Source organism: Cupressus sempervirens, chromosome 7 (assembly GCF_028749045.1).
Source record: "Cupressus sempervirens isolate cs-2001-9-10 chromosome 7, ASM2874904v1, whole genome shotgun sequence".
Taxonomy (NCBI): Eukaryota; Viridiplantae; Streptophyta; class Pinopsida; order Cupressales; family Cupressaceae; genus Cupressus; species Cupressus sempervirens.
Window position 1 is genome coordinate 65,993,218 of NC_143124.1, and position 20,795 is coordinate 66,014,012.

Below are 20,795 nucleotides of genomic sequence, written 5' to 3' on the forward strand. Positions count from 1 at the left end.
CATGATTAACTAGCAGTTGCGACAAGGAGCTGATAGGAAATTTGATTTTCATCTTATAAAACTTTCTGTCATATAAAGAAGTAACTCTAATAAGGAAAAGTTGGCAGATAATATTACAATATATACCAGTGAATTTACTTTTTGATGTCACTTACAACTTCATTTTATAATATTTTACTATTTTAAAGTGTCCAACTACATTTCCTAATTCTTTCTATATTTAATTAATCAAAATACAAAATATCAGTTACAAGGTCAATTTTTGAAACAGTTTCAGCAATACTCATTAAATAATAAGGGGACACAAATGTCAAAGTTCTTTGTTATCCACCATTTGTCTATATCTAATCATATTGACACATCTATCTCCATCATGATCTACTCTTCGGTGAAAAGCACACATATTCTATCTTTTTGGAGTAGGTTCAATTGCTAGTCTCTATTGAATAGGTGGTATTTAAAATGATTTACCTCCATTTGTATTTCTATAACTTTCCTGATGTGGTTGATACATAGGTCTGCTAATTTGTTTCTTTAATGAAATGAGCTCATTAGACAGTTTTTTAAGCATCACTTCTATAGTATTGGAATTACTAGCTATATTGCCCACATTTCTAGATTGAAACTCTCTTTTCCACTTATCAAAGGCTATCATGTCATCCTCCATCTCCATAGCTAGTGTTTAAGAAGCTTGCAAGTTAGCTACATTTTCTCTTCGAATCTCTTATCCTAGATCAAGTGTCATTGAGCTAATGTAGAAAGTTTTTGTATTATCATTAGTAGGTGCACTTGCTGAAAGAATTATTTTGAGAAGTTTATTGAATTTTTCCTTGAAATATATCATAGAAACTAAGGTTTCTTGAACTTTATTTGTGCCAATTGTAATAACAAGGTTTGTACATCTTCTTTACTTTTATAATGTTCCTCAAACCCTTTTTTTATGGTGCTCCAATTTGTGATGCATCCTATAGGTAGGTCTTGTAACCAATCAGTAGCATTCTCTACCAATGTATCAACAAACATCCTAACTACCACATCCTCATATTGAGGATTTAATACACCAAAAGCCTTATGAAAAGCACTCAATTGTTGTTCTAGAGAACTAGATCCATATCCATTAAGTCTTGGAAATTTTTTCCTTGATGCTCTTGGTAAATCATTATTAGCCCTAAGGGGAAGAGGATCAATTAAATTTCCCCATGGTTGTGCCATAACTGTTGGATTCTAATTGTCCTAAAAGGTAACAAAAAGTGGAAATGTTGCACCAATCAACAATAAACATCAAAAGTAGGATGAATGGAATTTTTGATGACCAGAGGAGTAGAAGATTGAGTTCTTTGTGTTCTATTAGGAGGAATAATTGTAGATAAAAGAGTATATTGCATTCTTTTTGTTTATAGATTCCCTTACATGTGTTCTTCCTCTTCTGTAAAGGTCTTGTAGGATAGAAAAGTTAGCCTTCTTGAACTCTTCATATATTGGGCCAATCTTTCCTTTCTCCTTGGCACTCCTAGTATATTTGGAATCTAGAGTGTACCAAATGGTGTTTTTCAAATTTATTTTACTAGTCTTCAACTTAAAAAAAAATTCTACACTTCTTCAATAGGTTGAGGCTATAAACTTGTATCAAGTTCTTGTGAAAAACACATGAATATGACAATTGATTTTTTGCAACTTAGCTATATATATTTTGAGTGTAACTGATTATGAAGGAAGATTCAACAAAACTTTTATTTTTATTCTCCCTAGTAGAGTCACCAAAAATTGTTGGTTAATAGTTTTTCCCTCCTTTTAACTTGGCTTTACCTTGAATCTAGATGCCCAAAATGTGAGGAACAAAAGGATATTCACCAACAAATGGGTTAGTGTATATATTATATCACCAACCTCTGAATTGTAAGGTTAAGCACCCTTATATGTAATATATGCAATGAATTGTGTTTCTAATAGATCATTAGAAAATGGGGTATGCTCTTAACCTAAGAGTAGAAAAGGATAAACTAGGATGTTCATAACTACAAGCACCCTAGGTAGAAACAGATTTGAGAAACTTATAATACCTAGTGAAATGGATATCACAAGCTACCTTGAAGTTCTTCTAACTTCTACTCCTATTTATAAGTCGAAATTTACCATCTAAATGTAAAAGAGGAATGAAGAGATATGCACATGAGGGAAATGGAATTGCTTCCACTATTAGCCTTGAATGAAATAGAATCCAGCCAATAACTAATAGATTCATATACATTTATCTTTCATGTCCCAATGAAACTATCTAACATGATATGAAATGAACAAGAGAAGAAGCAAAATCATATATGAGGAAATTAAATGGAATCACTTCTACTGGAACTATCAAATGAAATGGAGTCCACCTGATTATCATAGGATCACATATAATTGTCCTTCAACTCTTAATGTAGAACTAATCTAAGAATGGGCAATAAAACATGACCATTAAATAGAAAGTAAATGGAATTATAAAGCCATTCACCATCAAGTTTTTTTACCTTTATATTATCACATTATGTTAAATTTATAGCCAGTTGTTATCCTTTCTAATTTTGGTAGAGCAATAGTCATAAAATAATGAATAAAATATAGAAATATCCAATTTATGAACTGCGATATGAGCATGTTCTATCTCTTCTATTAATGATTCTAAATCCATGATATCCTAAAACTTCACCATGATTGTTTATCTTCATGTAATCTTCATAAAATTCTATGATAACACTTTTTTCTTCATCTTCTATTTTTTCACACCAGATACATATATCTCATATTACAATAAGCACTACATTTTCAAATTCTGGTTGTTGATCTCAAATTAATGATCTTGGTTTAAACATTATGAATTTCTTTGTATTTTCTAGCATGGGTCCCTATTATTGATTCTTCACTAAGACTAAATTCTATGCATTTCTCCATAGCGACATAGCAAGAAGCATTGATCTTTTAAGGTTTGACATCACTTGCAAAAATGACCCACCTTTGTCACTGTTAAAGAATTTATCCAATTGTAGTATACCAATCTAGAATCCAATTCATAGTTCCATGCATCAAACCATTTCTTTGTCATATAGGATATTAATTGAGAAACCTCATATAGCAAGATAGAGACAACTGTGGATCTCTTTCCAATATGGTTATGATAATAAAATAAGGTTATGTTTCCTTATTTTATGGTATGAGTCCACTTCCTCTAGTTAGGTGGATCATGGGTGATAGGTAACATCATTTCATTATGTCAAGGATCCAACATGGACTTTTTTGGTTTCTGGTTGAGGTCTGACTATACCATATGAAAGGTGATGGCCCACTAGACACGTGCCTTCATGTCACTTACATAATGAGATAATGATCAATGTAGATTCATCTTAATTTGATTGCAATCATTTGAAGATTTTATCTCATTAATTTCCTTTTGCATTATGGGTTTTCCTTCTAGTCATATACCTCATGTCATACATGTGGCATTACTTTATAGTCTAATGAAAAACTATTTTACCTCATTTGCACCTCATGACAAGACTCTAATGGTGCTTTATGAGAGATGATGGCCCACAAGAAACGTGCACTCATGTCACTATGTCACATGAATTAATGATTGAACATCTTTACATAGTGACATAATGACCTTCATAGGTCCTCTTTGATCTGACACTCAACAAGATGCATTTAACTTCTATTTGAACAAGATCCAATATGACATGTAAGCATCTAACTTTACAACTGGCCAATAGCATATGTTCTCTCATTCAATTGAACTTTCAGCTTAGTGATGTGGATTATTAGATGTGTTTTAATTCATCAATTCAATTTCAACTTAGGTCTTCACTACCTTTAACTACATTTCTTTGCCATTTCTACATTTTTAAGTATTCATTCTACATCAAATTCAATTGATCCTCTTGTAGTTCATTCTCATGATCTGAATGTTGTCTTCAAGCTTGGTGTTTGATGTTCCTCTACTATGTTTTGTCTATATATGCTCATGATTTCTCCATTTTACCTACATTATGTCTTTAATGGACCACTTTTTCACATAATTAGGGTTTCTCAAAGATTTGTAGGAATGATTTCATGAGAACTACTTTTCAACATGAATATTTTCCTTCAACATCATTAAGAACAAGAAAATATGAATCATTAGAATATCCAAATCTTATTCTCATCAAGGAAAATGCATAACAAAAACCTTGCAAAACTCTAATCACATAGCTTTGAACTGATGCATTGCTTATATTATTCTCACATTAGTTATCTCAAAAGAATGATGAGAAGAAAGACCATTTTATAGGCAATCTAGAATCAAACTCAAGACTTTGACAAATAACTTGAATCAAAACCTTTAGGCAAAGGATATAAGCTGAAATTTGGGAAACATATGGCTCACTTCAGAAGAGTGAAAAATAGTAAACAGTTGCAATTGGTGATTTTTCTTAAATTGGGTTCTATGTTAAATCTTGGTGTTACTTTTATTCATACTATTTCTTTTATGTGTTGAAACTAAGTTAATTTAGGCTAACCACACTAATCATCATCAGATCTAAATATTCAGTTATTACTAAGTTACAGTTGATATTGTAATGCTTGCTGAGTTACAACATTTGCTAGTGTAAACCAAGTGCTTGTGTGTTTGCCAAGTTACAACAAAATAGATTTTAGCATGTTTTATGTTTTGAGTTGTGTTGACATTTAAGAGATCTAGGATTTTTTTTTTTTTTGTAGGTAATTCACCCTTCCCTCTCAATTACTCCTCTTATATTTCCAACAAATTGTATCAAAGCTTTTGGTGCTTTTAGAGAAGGTTTTAACGACCTAAGATAAAGAACAAGATGTCTTCTAAAAGAGATATTCGCAAGCTACACAAAGATAACTTCCAAGCATGGTAGGAACTTGTTGGCACTCAAAAGTGTAGCCTCGATTTTGAGTACCATTGAGAAATTAAGTCCTATAAGCACTCTTTAATGCATATGTACCTAGCTATACTTTTGAGCCCCATGAGGTGTTTAATGCTTCTAACACTTTTCATTAATCACATCTAATCATTTAATGAAGTTAAATTGACATTTCAAGCTATTTCGTGAAGTCTTGTTTTGAGCAATTTACAATTTTGCATTTTCACCGAAGTGTCAAATAGCAACAGGAGGCCTTGTTTGCAATTGAATATCTTTACCCCAGTTATGTTTCATGAATCACCACTTTGGGAGTTTTTAGTGTCCATACCAAGAACCTATGTTTCAAATTTTAAGTCATTTTAAATTCGTTTGACTAGGTTTTGAATCCCTCAAAGTTGGTCATTTACTGATGTCATGTTGATATGAATTGTCCTAAATTCTGGGAAGCCTTGTTTGATTGGTTATAACTTTGACCCAGTTGACCAAAATGAGAAAATTTCTTTTGTGCTGTATTTTAGTGGTTAGGGATTTATTATATTTCTAGATTGAGCTTATGATGAATTCATTTGATCAATTTTCAAATGCGACTCCAAATGTAATTTCTAACTTTTTACTGGTGTCAAAAGGTACAAATTTGCTAGTACCTCTATTTGTGATGTCATATGTCAAAATCTGTGATAGGTGAGATTGAACGAATTGTACTACTGTATTGTAATCTTAAAATAATTCAATTGTGCCAATTTTAAAGTCTTGATGAATCCATCTGCACACTTTCCTAAGTCAACTCCATTTGCAAAAAATGCTTTTCTGCTATTGTTTCTAGTCATCAAATTTTGAGTAGCCTACTTTGATTGCTTGCAAAACGCATGGAGTTATTCATCATGAGCTCGAATCATAGATTTATACTCTCCTCGTGACATGAACCAATGCCCCAGTTTTGATACCCCAAAGTGTTAGTTTACCTAGTTTTCAAAGCCAAATCCAAATGTATTTTTATGGTTTTATAACATGTTTTTGTGTAGGCAATTTTGAAATGGCAACTTCAACGATCGATATCTTTTGACCCTGATGTTTTCATGAGATTAGATTTGACAGGGTAGGAGTGTGTGACACAAAGAGTAAATATGCTAGTTTTTAAAGCTTGATCATGTGTTCTGGTCAATTTTTAAGGCCAATCAAAGAACCTCCTAGCATAAAGTTGGCAAGTAGCAAAAGGATGTCAAATGAGTTTTAAAGGTCCCTCGAGTGGTCAAATTTTCCTTGAATTAGTATTAAGTGATTAGAGGATCAATTTGAGATCTCAGTTGTTTGAAAATGAAATTTTTTTTTAGCTAGACTCACTTTGGGGTCTGATTGATTTCTCTAGATTAATAAGGGTACCAAAATACAGGATTTGGAAGCATCAAAAGGGTTTTTACAATATTTCAAAGTCATTTGTGAAGAATTATCATAGAAAATTAGGGGATATAGAGGAGTACAAACTATTTATCAAAATGCCCAAAGAAGTGCAAGCTCATGCTAAAGAACACCTATGTCAAAGAAGAAGCTATAGTAGAGGATGCCAGTGCTAGACATAAGAGTTTAAAATAAAGGAAAGTTTCTCAAAAGTGCCCAACAATTGGCTTAGATAGGTGGAAAGGGAAGATTTGCAAACTTTGGCCAAGAACAAGATTGAACTCCTAAGTGTTTTAACAAATAAACTCACTAATGATGTAGAATTGTTTGCATCTAATCCTAGTGCAAAATCATTTACTGGTGCCATTGTATCAGAATAGTCAAATATAGTGAAAATACAAGACAATGATAACTAAGGCAATCATTTACGTTTTCATGTTGAGGATTTGATGATCATGATTAAAGATGTAGAAACAAATATTTTTCTTCTTAACAAAGCACACATCTCCGCTTTAGAAAATCTTGATTAGGCTTGTGCTGAGAAAGATTATTTACTAGGTGAAATCAATATCTTGAAAGTGTGATTGGCAGAAATTGAGGCAAGACTTAAAGAAGCTACACAAGAAAAAATAAAAAATGAGCTTCTTGAGAGTGAAGTTGTAATTTTACGAAGGGAAATTGCTAAAAGGGAAAGTGTTTGGAAAGGAACACAAGACATAATGGTGGATAACATGGATTTTGAACAACACAATATAGTCTTGAAGTCACATATTAGTAATTCTTCTACTAGTGTTCATAAGTTTGATGTGATAAAGACTGAAAATAACTCACTAAAGGAAGAGTTAAAGGTTCTGAAATCAAAACTTTTAGACATGGAAAAAAAATCAACATTTTATAGAGCTTGAGAAAGAGATTTTGTCTATTAAACATACCAATAAACAATTAGAGTCTAGACTTGGTATCGTTGAGGCAAAAACTAGTGAGCTAGCTAATGTGAAGGTTGAATGTCAGGTTTTAAGGAGAAAGGTTGAAGACTTGAAAGCATAATTGAAAAATTATGCCAAGAGCGGGCTTTTGCCAGATGATATTGTAACCATACGGAAAGCTCTTGAAGAGAAGATTTCTAGACTAGAGGAAGCTTTCCATCAATTTGAAGTGGATAAAGATCTATTGGTATAGAAATTGGAAGAAAAATCACTTTGATGTGAGAAAGTAAAAGTTTTAGAAGAACAACTTGCTGAATTAGACAATGATATTCATTCAAAGTGTAAAATATATCAACAAGTAAAAGAATGCAGCATATAAAATAGAGGAGCTTCTGCATTTGAGAAGGGATACCATAATGTGAGCAACCGAGAGACATTTTTAGAAGAAAAAAGGGGATCGTGTCATTTTCATTTCAATTAGGTAGAAGAGAGCATCTTTGATGGAGACATCGAGCTCTCATGACCAAATTTAATGTGGATTCCCTCAATCTTTCTTTCTTCGTTGCTAAAGCACTGTGATTTGTTTTTGGTCCCCTGTAGCATATATTATTTTCTCTTTTGGGGGGGTTGATGGTTGTGTAGCATTCCTACTACAAGGAAAATTGGTAATAGACACGCGAGCATGGAAAGGGGGAAACATGTTTTATATAAAGGAGAAAGCTGCCAGTCAAAGGTAGGCAACCATGTAGTTGAAAGGTATTCATGCAGCCACAGAAAAGGGAAAAGCATGAGGTTGATGTGGCATTGCCATGGAAGCTGAGAGAGAAATAGTAAAAAAAAAAACAATCCCACATGCACAAAGCGGGGAGATGTTGTAATGTTTATATACAAGAAGACTTAGGGCTTAAGTGTCTTAAGAGACACATGGCTTTTGAAGCCTGGTCCATGTGTGGGGATCCCATCATTGACTTGAATAGCTCAAGGTGATGAGGTAGAAATTTTAAATGAACACACAATTGAAGATGATGATGTTAGCATAGTCAAACTCACTAGAAAAAGTGAAAGATTTGGCAAGGCACTATGTTGCCACTAGAAAATGGAAAGGTTTTTTGGTAGCGACGTAGCAACCCACCAGAAAACCTTAGAATCTAGCAAGTGTTGTGTAATAAAAACATGATGATGTGGTGATGAATGGACCACCATAAGGTGTCATGTGGCACAAATCTCAAGGAATGATGTGATGTGGTGGGCAGATCTCATAGATACACCAGATTGTGCCATGTGATAAATTTGACAAATATCGCTATGTCACAAAGATGAAGTTGCATGTTAGTTAACATAGCAACATAGTGACATAGTGACCAAATAAGATGTTGACACATGGCACTAAAATGGTGGTGAGGTAGACCAGTTTGACAGTGACACATGGAAAAGGTTTCTAATGTGGCATGCTTCCTGAGGTGTTGATGTGGCAGAAGGCAACACGTGTTGCAAGGTCACTATGTCACTGATGACATGGTGAAATACTGAATCAGATAGTGACATAATGACCATGATGTGGCAAAAAAAAGGACTAATAAGATGCATAGCATAGGAATGAACCAATCAGAACTTGACATGTGTCAAGGTTGACCAAACTAGGTTTGACCCAGATTGAAAGGGAAGGGAAAATTCAAAGGTTTCAAATAAAAAATTTATTTTATTCCTTCTCAAAGATTTCTTGTAAAATTCATAAAGTTCTAAAATCAAATCTAGATTTATTCTATAGTTTTAACTTTTGAAAAGTTTAAATATGGGCAATGTAGTGCTATGAAGGTCATGAACAAAACCTAAACTTCAAAGAGGCATAACAGGGGCATTTTTTCATCGAAATGGGCACTCCAATATATCGTTGGAAATAAGAGGAAATGAGCTATTAGATTATGAGGTTGGTTTTTGCATAGGATGTCACTGGTGCATGCTATAGAGGGTTTTGTGTTTTTAATCAAATCCTCACTTCCAATCAAGCATTTCGTCAATGCAATTACAAAATTAATGCAAGAGCATCCAGAGGTATAAGGACAATCCTGTGTCACCCAAAAAAATGTACTTAGACTTAGTTTATGTTTCATGTGTTTTGATTTTTGGATACCCATTCGGGTCAAATAAAGGTTCCAACTCTCACAGTTCCACTATCAGTGTTCTAGGATAGAGTATTTGAACACCTTGGGATACATGTGTTAGGATAAACCATAGACAAAAATAAAAACTACATGCAAATAAAACCAATAATAGAAAATAATAGACCACATAGAAATGAACACAAGACACCAAGATTTAACGTGGTTCACCCAATCCCTAGGATACGTCCACCAAACAGCAAAGTCCGATCTTATTACAATCCAGTGATTATGACCTGATTACAATCCTTAATCCCTTACAGCTCCATACCACCGCAAGAACCAATTTCACATCACAACATAATGAAAAATACCCAACCCTAAACCCTTTTATACAAGTATTAAACCATTTTAGGGTTATAACATGTCGGCCATATGTTGGCCATAATATGTTGGCTACCATGTCAGCTATGGCCCGAACCCCACTATTTACAAAGTATGTACAGTACTTTCCTAATTAGTCCCATAATCTAACAATCTCCCACTTGGAGATTGATCTTATACCAATACCACTACCACATGGGGCTCCCACTGGATCAAACCACCCTGGACTCTGATGTTCTTTTATTCATGTTAAGTCTAAAAAGACCAACCAAAGCTGAAGAGGAATTCAGCTTCTCCCTTGTTACAACCTTTGTCAACATATCTGTTGGATTATCATTTGTATGTATCTTCTCCAGCTTTAACTGTCCATCCTCCAAAACTGACCGAATGAAATGGTACTGCAACTGTATGTGTTTGGTCTTAGAATGTAGAGCTGAATTCTTTGCAAGATGAATGGCACTCTGACTATCTGTGAACAAATAATTATCCTTCTGAGGATGTCCCAATTCTTCCAAGAAGAGCTGAAGCCATATCATCTCCTTGGTTGCCTCGGTAGAAGCAACATACTCTGCCTCTGTAGTGGATAAAGCATTAATTTTATGTAACCTAGAAACCTAGCTCATGGTTGCCCCACCAACAGTAAAGACATAACCTATAGTACTCTGCCTGGTATCAATATCCCTTGCCAAATCTGAGTCAAAATAGCCCTATAAATCAGTAGTAGAGCCCCCAAATTGTAAACACTTATTGGATGTCCCTCTCAAATATCTGAGAATCCACTTGACAGCATTCCAATGCTCAAATCTTGGATGACTCATATACCTGCTAACGACTCCCACAACATGTGCAATATCTGGCCTAGTGCATACCATAGCATACATCAAGCTTCCTATAGTTGAAGCATAGGGTACCTTGGACATCTTATCCTCGTCTTCCTGTGTCTTAGGAAACATCTCCGTAGTCAATTTCAAATGACTAGGTAAAGGTGTGCTGACAGCTTTAGCATTCTCCATAGAGAAACGTTGCAACACCTTCTCAACATAATCAGCCTGAGATAGCGTCAATGTCTTTTTCTTCCTATCTCTACAAATCTTCATACCAAGGTTTTGTTTTTCTGGCCCCAAATCCTTCATAGCAAATGCATGTGCTAATTGGCATTTTAGCCCCTTAATATGATCCATGTTAGACCTAGCTACAAGCATATCATCAACATATAAACATAAAATAATGTAGCTATCATCATCCAACCTCCTAAAATAAACACAGTAATCTAAATGACACCTGTTATATCCATGCTCATGCATAAAACTGTCAAATTTTAGATACCATTGCCGAGGTCCTTGCTTCAAGCCATATAAACTTTTCTTCAACTCGCACACTAAGTTCTCCTTATCTTTGACCTCAAAATCCTATGGCTGAGCCATATATATTTCTTCATCCAAATCACCATAAAGAAAGGTTGTTTTAACATCCAACTTCTCTAAATGCAAATCTTTAGTAGGCACAAGACTTAAAATAGTACGAATAGAAGTCATTTTAACAACAGGAGAAAATATCTCATCAAAATCAATTCCCTATTTCTGTGCAAATCCTTTTACAACTAACCTAGCCTTAAATCTTTTCTTACCTACTTCCTCTTCTTTCAATCTGTAAACCCACTTATTCTGTAAAGCCTTTTTACCTACAGGCAACTTGCACAAATCCCATGTCTTATTTTTTAGCAAAGAGTCCTTTTCATCTTTCATTGCAGACTCCCACTAAATCTTAGTATCCACCTTCACAGCTTCATCATAACTTTTAGGTTCACTAGCATCAGTAAGTAAAATAGAATACAAAGAGGGAGAAAACCTTTGTGGAGGTCTAATTTGCCTCTTTAACCATCTAACATTCACTAGTGTGTGTGGTATTTGTTGTTGCAGTTATTGCACATCATGAAGAATGGCTAGAACATCAGCTTTTGGAGTATCTAGCACTACATAATCATCTTCTTTCTTCTCATGTTGCTGCAATAGATCTTTGTACAACACTTTCTCATTGAATATGACATCGCAACTTCTAACAATTTTAAGATTTTGAAAATCCCAAAGCCTATAACCAAATTCATTAAAATCATATCCAACGAAGACACATTTCTTTGATTTAGCTTTCAGCTTGGTTCTATTTTCAGCATCTATATGAGCAAAAGCTTCACAACCGAAGGTCTTGAGAAAAGAATAACTCACCTTCTTACCAGTCCATGCTTCCTCTGGAATACCACAGCCCAAAGGAGTAGAGGGACATCTATTAATCAAATATACTGCAGTATTGACAGCCTCTGCCAACATGTGTAAGGGCAACCCAGCATGCAACCTCATGCTCCTTGCACGCTCCATTATAGTCCTGTTCATGCATTCAGCCACTCCATTTTCCTATGGAGTCCTTGGAACAATTTTCTATCTATGAATACCATTAGTGGAGCAATAATCTTCAAATTCATGACTACAATACTCACCACCATTATCAGATCTGAGACATTTTAATTTCTTACCAGTCTCATTTTCAACCAAGCATTTCCACTTCTTAAAAGTTTGAAATACATCAAATTTTTGTCTAAGGAAATAAACCCATACTTTTCTAGTTGCATCATCAATAAATGTAACATAATAATGAGAGCCACCAAGGGAAGATACCTGAGCGGGTCCCCATACATCTGTATGCACAAGCTCTAATTTCTCCTTTTTGTTTTTCTTCCCAGTCTTTACAAAACTCACTCTCTTTTGTTTTCCATACACACAACTTTCACAAAAATCCATATTCACACATTTCAGACCTGGTAAAACTTTCTTTTAATGAAGCACTTTCATACCTTTCTCACTCATGTGCCCAAGTCTGTTGTACCACAGTGTTGTATTAGAATCTATAGCAGCTATTTGTTCTCCCTGCTCAACTGTAGCAATTGTTCTTGAACATTCATTTTTCTTTGAAACAATCAAAGTAGAAGGAACAATATGACCTGTACAAAGATATAAGGTGCCTACTTTCACACCTTTTGCTACTACAAGGGAACCTTTTGAAACCTTCCAATTTTTATCATTAAAAGTAACTACACAACTCTCATCACTGAGTTGCCCTGCTGAAATTAAATTCTTACTCAACCTTGAAACATGTCTTACCTCATGTAGTAGCAAGTGATTCCCATTCTGCAACTTAATCTTAATTTTTCCCTTTCCAATAATTTGATAGGGTTCATTATCCCCCAAATAAACAAGCCCAAAATCCCCTTGGACATAATCAATGAAATAACCTCTATGAGGTGTAGCATGAAATGAAGCACCAAAATCTAAAGCCCATGAATCATCAACAATTTCTAAAGACACAAGCAAAGCACCCTCTTCGGGTTTGTTACTTACCACATTTGCCTCCTTGTCTCGATCTGATTTATCTCCTTCATTTTTCTTGCGATTCCAGCAATCTTTCTTTTTATGACCTAGTTTGCCATAGTACCAACAGTCATTCGGTCCTCTCAATTGAGACCTCTTCCCATTTGACTTTCCTCATGATTTCCCATGATTTCTAGAGTTATTTCCTCTCTCAGTTGTTTTGCCCTTGCTTTGTGCATTCAAAGCACTTCCTGATGTAGATCCACTTGAGGATTTTCTATGAGTTTCCTCACTTGAAATAACACCAATCACATCATCATTTTTAGGGTACTAGATCCAGGAATAGAATTACTCACAACCATTACCAAGCCATTCCAGCTTTCACGCAAAGAACACAAAATCAAGAGAGCCCTAATTTTTTCATCAAAATTGATACCGACAGAAGATAACTAACTATTAATAGTATTAAACTCATTTAAATGATCTGCAATAGATCCACCTTTTGAGATTTTTATATTAAATAAACGCTTCATGAGAAATACCTTGTTTAAAGCAGAGAGCTTTTCATACAGTGTCGCTAGGGTTTTCATCAAATCTTCTGTCATCTTTGCTTTTATAATATTAAATGCCACCGATGGTGCCAGGCATAACCGAATGCTTCCGAGTGCCTTTCTATCCAGAAGATCCCATTCAGCCTCTGACATAGTTCCCTGATTCTTGGCTTTGCCTTCCAAAGGCTTCCATAAATCCTTCTGATATAGATAGTCTTCCATTTGCATCTTCCATAACTAGAATTTATGCCCATTAAACCTATCAACTCTCAGCTTACCCTCATCTGCCATTGCTCCCACTCAACTGTGAGACTCCCACTTAATCGTGAGACTTTCCTGTAGAGGATAACTGAAAGACAACCTCACTCTGATACCACTTGTTAGGATAAACCACGGACAGAAATAAAAACTACATGCAAATATAACCAATAACAGAAAATAATAGATCACACAGAAATGAACACAAGGCACCAAGATTTAACGTGGTTCACCAAATCCCTAGGCTATGTTCACTAAATAGAAAAGTTTGATCTTATTACAATCCAGTGATTACGACCTGATTACAATCCTTAATCCCTTACAGCTCAATACTGCCGCAAGAACCAATTTCGCATCACAACATAATGAAAAAATACCCAACCCTAAACCCTTTTATACAAGTATTAAACTATTTTAGGTTATAACATGTCGGCCATATGTCAAGCATAATATGTCAGCTACCATGTCGGCCATAGCCCAAAAAAAATTTCAGGGTGATGCCCCAAACCCCACTATTTACAAAGTATGTACAGTACTTTCTTGATCAATCACCATAATCTAACAACGTGTAAATGCCAAAAAAATAGGAGTATGTAATTGAACCATCATTTTGGTGAACTAGAATGTGTCAATTGGTTGGATGATTGTAATTGTAATTTAGACCATTCCAAAAAAAGAATCACGTCAAAAGGCCCCATGGTTTGAAAGTAGTTGCAGTTTTTTAGTTTTTGGAGACCTCCTAAGAATGCTTCAAAGTTAGGTTAGGGGCATTAAATGACCTTGAACATGGCTGAAAAATGGGGGACAAGTGAAGCTGATCCATAGGGCTATAGATCTCTTCGAGAGCTTTTTAGAAATGTAAAGGGTTTGTCAATCAGAGCTATGGTTCAAAAGTTATGCCTCCAAAAATTTTGGTTACCATTTCTAGATTCTTCTAATTTTGTACTGACTTCTAATGTGACTTTTGAAGCCTTCTATTTGGTCAGTGGATACCAACTAGCACTTTCTAAAATGTATTCCTAATCCTTAACCCTTTGGGGTCTATTTAAGAACATTTTTGGCATTGTAAAAGGCAGTTCGGAGTGGAGTTTGAGAGAAGGTATTGGGAGAAGAATTTATCTCTAGATTTATGCAATTGTAAGCCCATAGGGCATGTTTTGGAGTCTGTTTCTCCACACTAAGTGTACTAGCATATTTTCATAGTTAATAAAAATTTCCCTTTCCTATTGTGTCCATGTTGTGCTTGGGTTGTGTCCCCATCAAGTGGTATCAGAGCTGGTTTTCTTGAGTGTGTAGACAGAGCACTGACTATGAGGTAGTTTGCACCAAGACTGTGTGGTTGTGGGTTTGAATTAAGAAGATGCCTCCATGAAGAGAGCATGGTGGAAGGGCTGGATCTATTAATCACAAGGAGGTTAGAGCCCTCCAAAGGTAGGTACAAGCATTACAAGAGGAGCTCTGTAGAAGAACAAATGTTACTGCAGGTGACAAAAGTGAGGACGACAATGAAGAAGAAGAGATTGGACCAGAAGGGGAAGTTGACAGGGAAGTTCTGAATCAGGTAGAGGAGAGACTTTTTAGGGCCATTACTAAGTTTGGAAAAAGACCTACAATTGATGTGGGTGTATTTTTAGGAAATCTAAAACCAGATGAGTTGATCGACTGGATCAATGAATAGGAAGAGTACTTTGAGTATGAGTATATGAGGGATCCAGATAGGGTTAAGTTTGGAAAGGCCAAACTAAAAGGCCATGCTAAAATCTAGTGGCAAGAGGTTCAATTGAAAATAAATAGAAGAGGAAAGGAGAAAATCACAAGGTGGGATCGCATGGTGGACAAACTAAAGAAGTAGTTCATTCCTGTTGACTATGAGCTTAATTTGTTTAAGAAGATGCATGGGTTAATACAAGCAAAAAAATCAGTCCAGGAATTTACAGAGGAGTTTTATCGAGTTTTGATTAGAGCAAGGCATGTAGAAGAAAATAAGAAGAAGGTTGCTCATTATATCAGTGGGTTGCAACCTAGCATCCAGGAGGAATTAAGTCTGGTAAGAATGACTAGTGTTGAAGAGGCATATCAGTTTTCCCTACATGTTGAAGAGAAGCTAAATAAAAGGTTTGAAGGGAGACAAAGAGGGCGTGATCCAAGAGGAAGGGGTAGTGGTAGGTCATTTCGAGGCCGAAATGAAACCCAAAAGAAAAATGAAGATGTGGGTACTAGCAGAAACCAGAGGAACAAGGGTTTCAACCACTCCCATGATCAAGACTTTGGAAATCAGAGAAGAAGAGGTAGAGGACATGGACAAGGAAGAGGAGGTTTCCATGGTACTTTTTTTAATTGCAATGAAGAAGGTCATCATGCCTTTGAATGCCTTGAACAACAAGGAAGGACAGATAGCAGAGCTGAGGGTCAAGCTGGGGTTGCTCATGTGGATGAAGATGCATAATCATCACATTCAAAGGATGTAGAAAGAGGAGAGACTTTAGTAAATGAAAGGGTCCTACTAAGATGTGAGATTGAACAAGGACAAATGAGGAGTTTATTCCGTACCAGGTGCAAGTGTGAGGATAAATGTTGTGATGTAATCATTGATGGTGGTAGCACTAATAACTTGGTATCAGAGGAGATGGTCTCTAAGCTAAAGCTCAAGAGGGAGAAACGCCCCCAGCGCTATCGAATTGCTTGGGTTAAAGATGATCATAAGGCCCTAGTAAGTGAACAATGTTTAGTGAAGTTCAAAATTGGGAGTTACCATGATGAAGTTCACTATGATGTTATTCTAATGGAGGTTTTCCATCTATTGTTGGGTAGATCATGGCAGTTTGATAGGAATGCAATACATGATGGTCATGCAAACACATACTCTCTAACAAAGGATGGAGTTTGCCACAAATTGAAGCCCATGAAAAAGGAAGGCGAAAAGGTATGTAGCAGTGCTAGGATTTGTCTTGTTGATGGAAGAAAATTTTTAGATGGCATGAAACATCAGCATATGTGCTATGCTTTGATTTCGAGGAAAGATAAAGAAGGTAGTAGTGAAATACCACTTGAAGTTTCAAATTTTCTAGTTGAGTTTTGAGATATCATCTATGATAATGTTCTAGAACGATTGCCACTGGTAAGGCAAATTAATCATGAGATAGATTTTTTCCCAAGAGCTATTTTGCCTAACAAGGTTGCTCACAGGATGACTCCTACTAAAACTAAGGAGCTAAATAGATGCGTTTAGGAGCTATTGAGGAAGGGCTTGATTCAGGAGAGCCTGAGTCCATGTGCAGTACCTACAGTACTAGCACCAAAGAAGGATGGAGAGTGGAGGATGTGTACGGACTCTCAAGCTATAAATAGGATAACGATCAAGTATCAATTTCCTTTGCCAAGAATGGATGATCTTATGGACTGCTTGAGTGGAGCTTAGTACTTCACAAAGATAGATCTCAAGAATGGCTATCATTAGATACGGATACGAGAAGGAGATGAGTGGAAAATTGCCTTCAAGACCAAGGAGGGTCTTTATGAGTGGTTAGTCATGCCCTTTGGATTAACGAATGCCCCAAGCACCTTCATGCGGCTTATGAATGAGGTACTTAAGAAGTTCTTGGGAAAATTTGTTATTGTTTATTTGGATGATATTTTAATTTTTAGCAAGATTTTGGAAGAAAATTTATTGTATATTCATAGTTTCCTTGAAAGATTAAGGGCAAAGAAACTATTAATTAATCTGAAGAAGTGTATCTTTGCAAAAAGGGAGTTAGTCTACTTGGGATTTGTTATATCACCTGAAGGTCTTAAAATGGATCTAGAGAAGGTAAAAGCCATCTTGGAATGGCCTACTCCAAGGTCTGCTACTGAGGTAAGTTCATTTCATGGTCTTGTTAGTTTTTATAGGAAGTTCATTAAGAATTTTAGTGGCATATGTGCACCCCTCACTGACACAATAAGAGGGGATAGAAAAGAGTTCAAATGGAGTGTGGCAGCTACAAGAAATTTTGAATTGCTGAAGAAGAAGGTGACAGAAAAACTTATGTTGGCACTTCCATATTTTAGAAAGGTGTTCTAGGTGGATTGTGATGCTAGTGGCAGTGCTATTGGAGTTGTATTAAGCCAAGAAGGTAAGCATATTGCATATTTTAGTGAAAAATTGAATGATGCAAAAAGGAAGTATTCTGTTTATGATCAAGAGTTCTATGCAATAGTTCAGGCGTTAAAGAAATGGAGGCATTATTTATTACCAAAGGAATTTGTTTTGTATACTGATCATCAAGCATTACAGTACCTAAATAGCCAATGTAAATTGAATCAGAGGCATATGAAGTGGGTAGATTTCTTGCAGAGCTATACATTTGTGTTGAAGCATAGAAGTGGAAAATCTAATAGGGTTGCAGATGCACTAAGTAGGAGATAGTTGTTCCTTACAGTAATGTAGGTTGAAGTAGTTGGGTTTGATGAACTCAAGAATCTATACCTTGAGGATCCTAATTTTTCTGAAACGTGGAAAGCTTGTAAAGAGCCTATTGCTGTAGATAGAACCAAGTGGCTAGACTATTTGATTCAGGATGGTGTGTTGTTCAAGGGCATTCAATTGTGCATTCCAAAGAGTTCCATGAGCGAAAAATTGATTAAGGAGAAACACAGTGGAGGGATGGCAGGACATTTTGGTCGAGATAAGACCATTTCCATTCTCAAAGAACATTATTTTTGGCCTCAAATGTCACAGGATGTGAAGAAGTTTGTACAGAATTGCCAGGTTTGTCAAGTGGCGAAGGGATTTAGTCACAATACTAGACTATATCAGTCGTTGCTTGTTCCATCAAAGCCATGGTAGGACATAAGTATGGATTTTGTTCTTGGATTGTTGAGGAAACAAAGGGGTAATGACTCAATATTTGTGGTTGTTAATAGGTTCTCCAAAATGGCACATTTCATTCCATGCCACAAAACTCATGATGTTGTCCATATTGCAAAATTTTTTTTCAGAGAGGTGGTAAGACTACATGGTCTCCCAAGAAGTATAGTTTCTAACAGAGATACTAAATTTGTGAGGTATTTTTGGAGAACATTGTGACAAAAGTTGAGGACAGACTTGAAATTTGGTTCTACACATCATCCAGAGACTGACAACCAAACAAAAATGGTAAACATAAGTCTGGGCAATTTGCTGAGATGTTTAGTTGGGGATAAGCCCAAGGAATGGGATTTGATTATACCACAAGAAGAATATTCTTACAATAACTCTGTAAATAGGAGTATAGGTAAATTTCCATTCCAAATTGTAAATGGAAGTAGCCCAAGGACAACAACAGAATTGAGGAAGATGGAGCAAGGGGAGAGGACAAGTGCTGAAGCAAAAGAGTTTGCTGAACATATCAAGCGTCTACATGAGGAGGTCCAGGTAAACATTACCAAGATGAACCAGTCGTATAAAGCTAGGGCTGATCAAAGGAGAAGAAATAAGGAATTCCAAGTAGGGGATCTAGTCATGGTACACTTAAGAAAAGAAATATTTCTAGCCGATACTTACAACAAGCTGAAGATGAAGAAATTTGGCACTTGCAAAATTTTGAAGAAACATGACTCAGGAAATGCATATGAAGTGGTGTTGCCAGATGGAATTCACATTTCTCGTATTTTCAAAATTGTAGACTTAACAGAGTATCATGATGATGGTGTAGATGAGGAGCTGATGTTAGAGCCATGTCCAATTCCTTCTTCTAAGAAGGAGGAGAGAGAAGACATTCTAGATCATTGTGTGGGTAGGAGTACTAGAAATAGGCAGTATGAAGATTATTTGTTCAAGTAGAAAGAATGACTGATAGAGGACTCAACTTGGGTATCAGTAGTTGAGGTTTCCCATTTGGGATTTCCTCTACCATTCATAAAGTAACAGGGTCACTTTTCAATCTACTCTGGGTGTCTAATGCAGGAGCATCCAGAGGTATACGGGCAATCTTGTGTCACCCAAAGAAAAGTACTTAGACTTAGTTTCTGTTTCATGTTTTTTGATATCTGGATACCCATTTGGGTCAAATAAAGGTTCCAACTCGCATAGTTTCACTATTAGTATTCTAGGATAGAGTATTTGAACACCTTGTGATACTTGTAAATGCCAAAAAAATAGTAGTATGTAATTGAGTGATTATTTTGGTGAACTAGAAGGTGTCAATTGGTTGGATGATTGTAATTGTAATTTATAGCATTCCAAAAAAGAATCAAGTCAAAAGGCCCAACGGTTTGAAAGTTATCGCAATTTTTCAATTTTTGGAGACCTCCTAAGAATGCTTCAAATTTAGGTTAGGAGCATTAAATGACCTTGAACAGGGCCAAAAAATGGGGGATGAGTGAAGTTGGTCTATAGGGTTATAGAGCACTTCGAGAGCTTTTCAAAAATGTAAACAATTCGTCAATCAGAGCTACGGTTCAAAAGTGATGCCTCTCAAAAGTTCGGTTACCATTTTTGGATTCTTCTAATTTTGTACCGACTTCTAATGCGACTTTTGGAGCCTTCTATTTTGTTAGTGGATGCCAAATAGCACTTTCTATAATGTATTCCTAATCCTTAACCCTCTAGGGTCTATTTAAGAACATTTCTGGCATTGTAAAAGGCAGTTCGGAGTGGAGTTTGAGAGAAGGTACTGGGAGAAGAATTTATCTCTAGATTTATGTGATTGTAAGCCCATAGGGCATGTTTTGGAGTCTATTTCTCCACACTAAGTGTACTAGCATATTTTCATAGTTAATAAAAATTTCCCTTTCCTATTGTGTCCATTATGTGCTTGGGTTGTGTCCCCATCAAAAATTTAGTTGGGATGCCTTTGATATGCTTTGTTGGCTTAGTTTGTTCAAAATTTGATGCATAATGATGTGTTTTGCTTGCTTTTTAATGGAACTTCTCAAAAAAATTGTGTTTTGCAATAGTCAT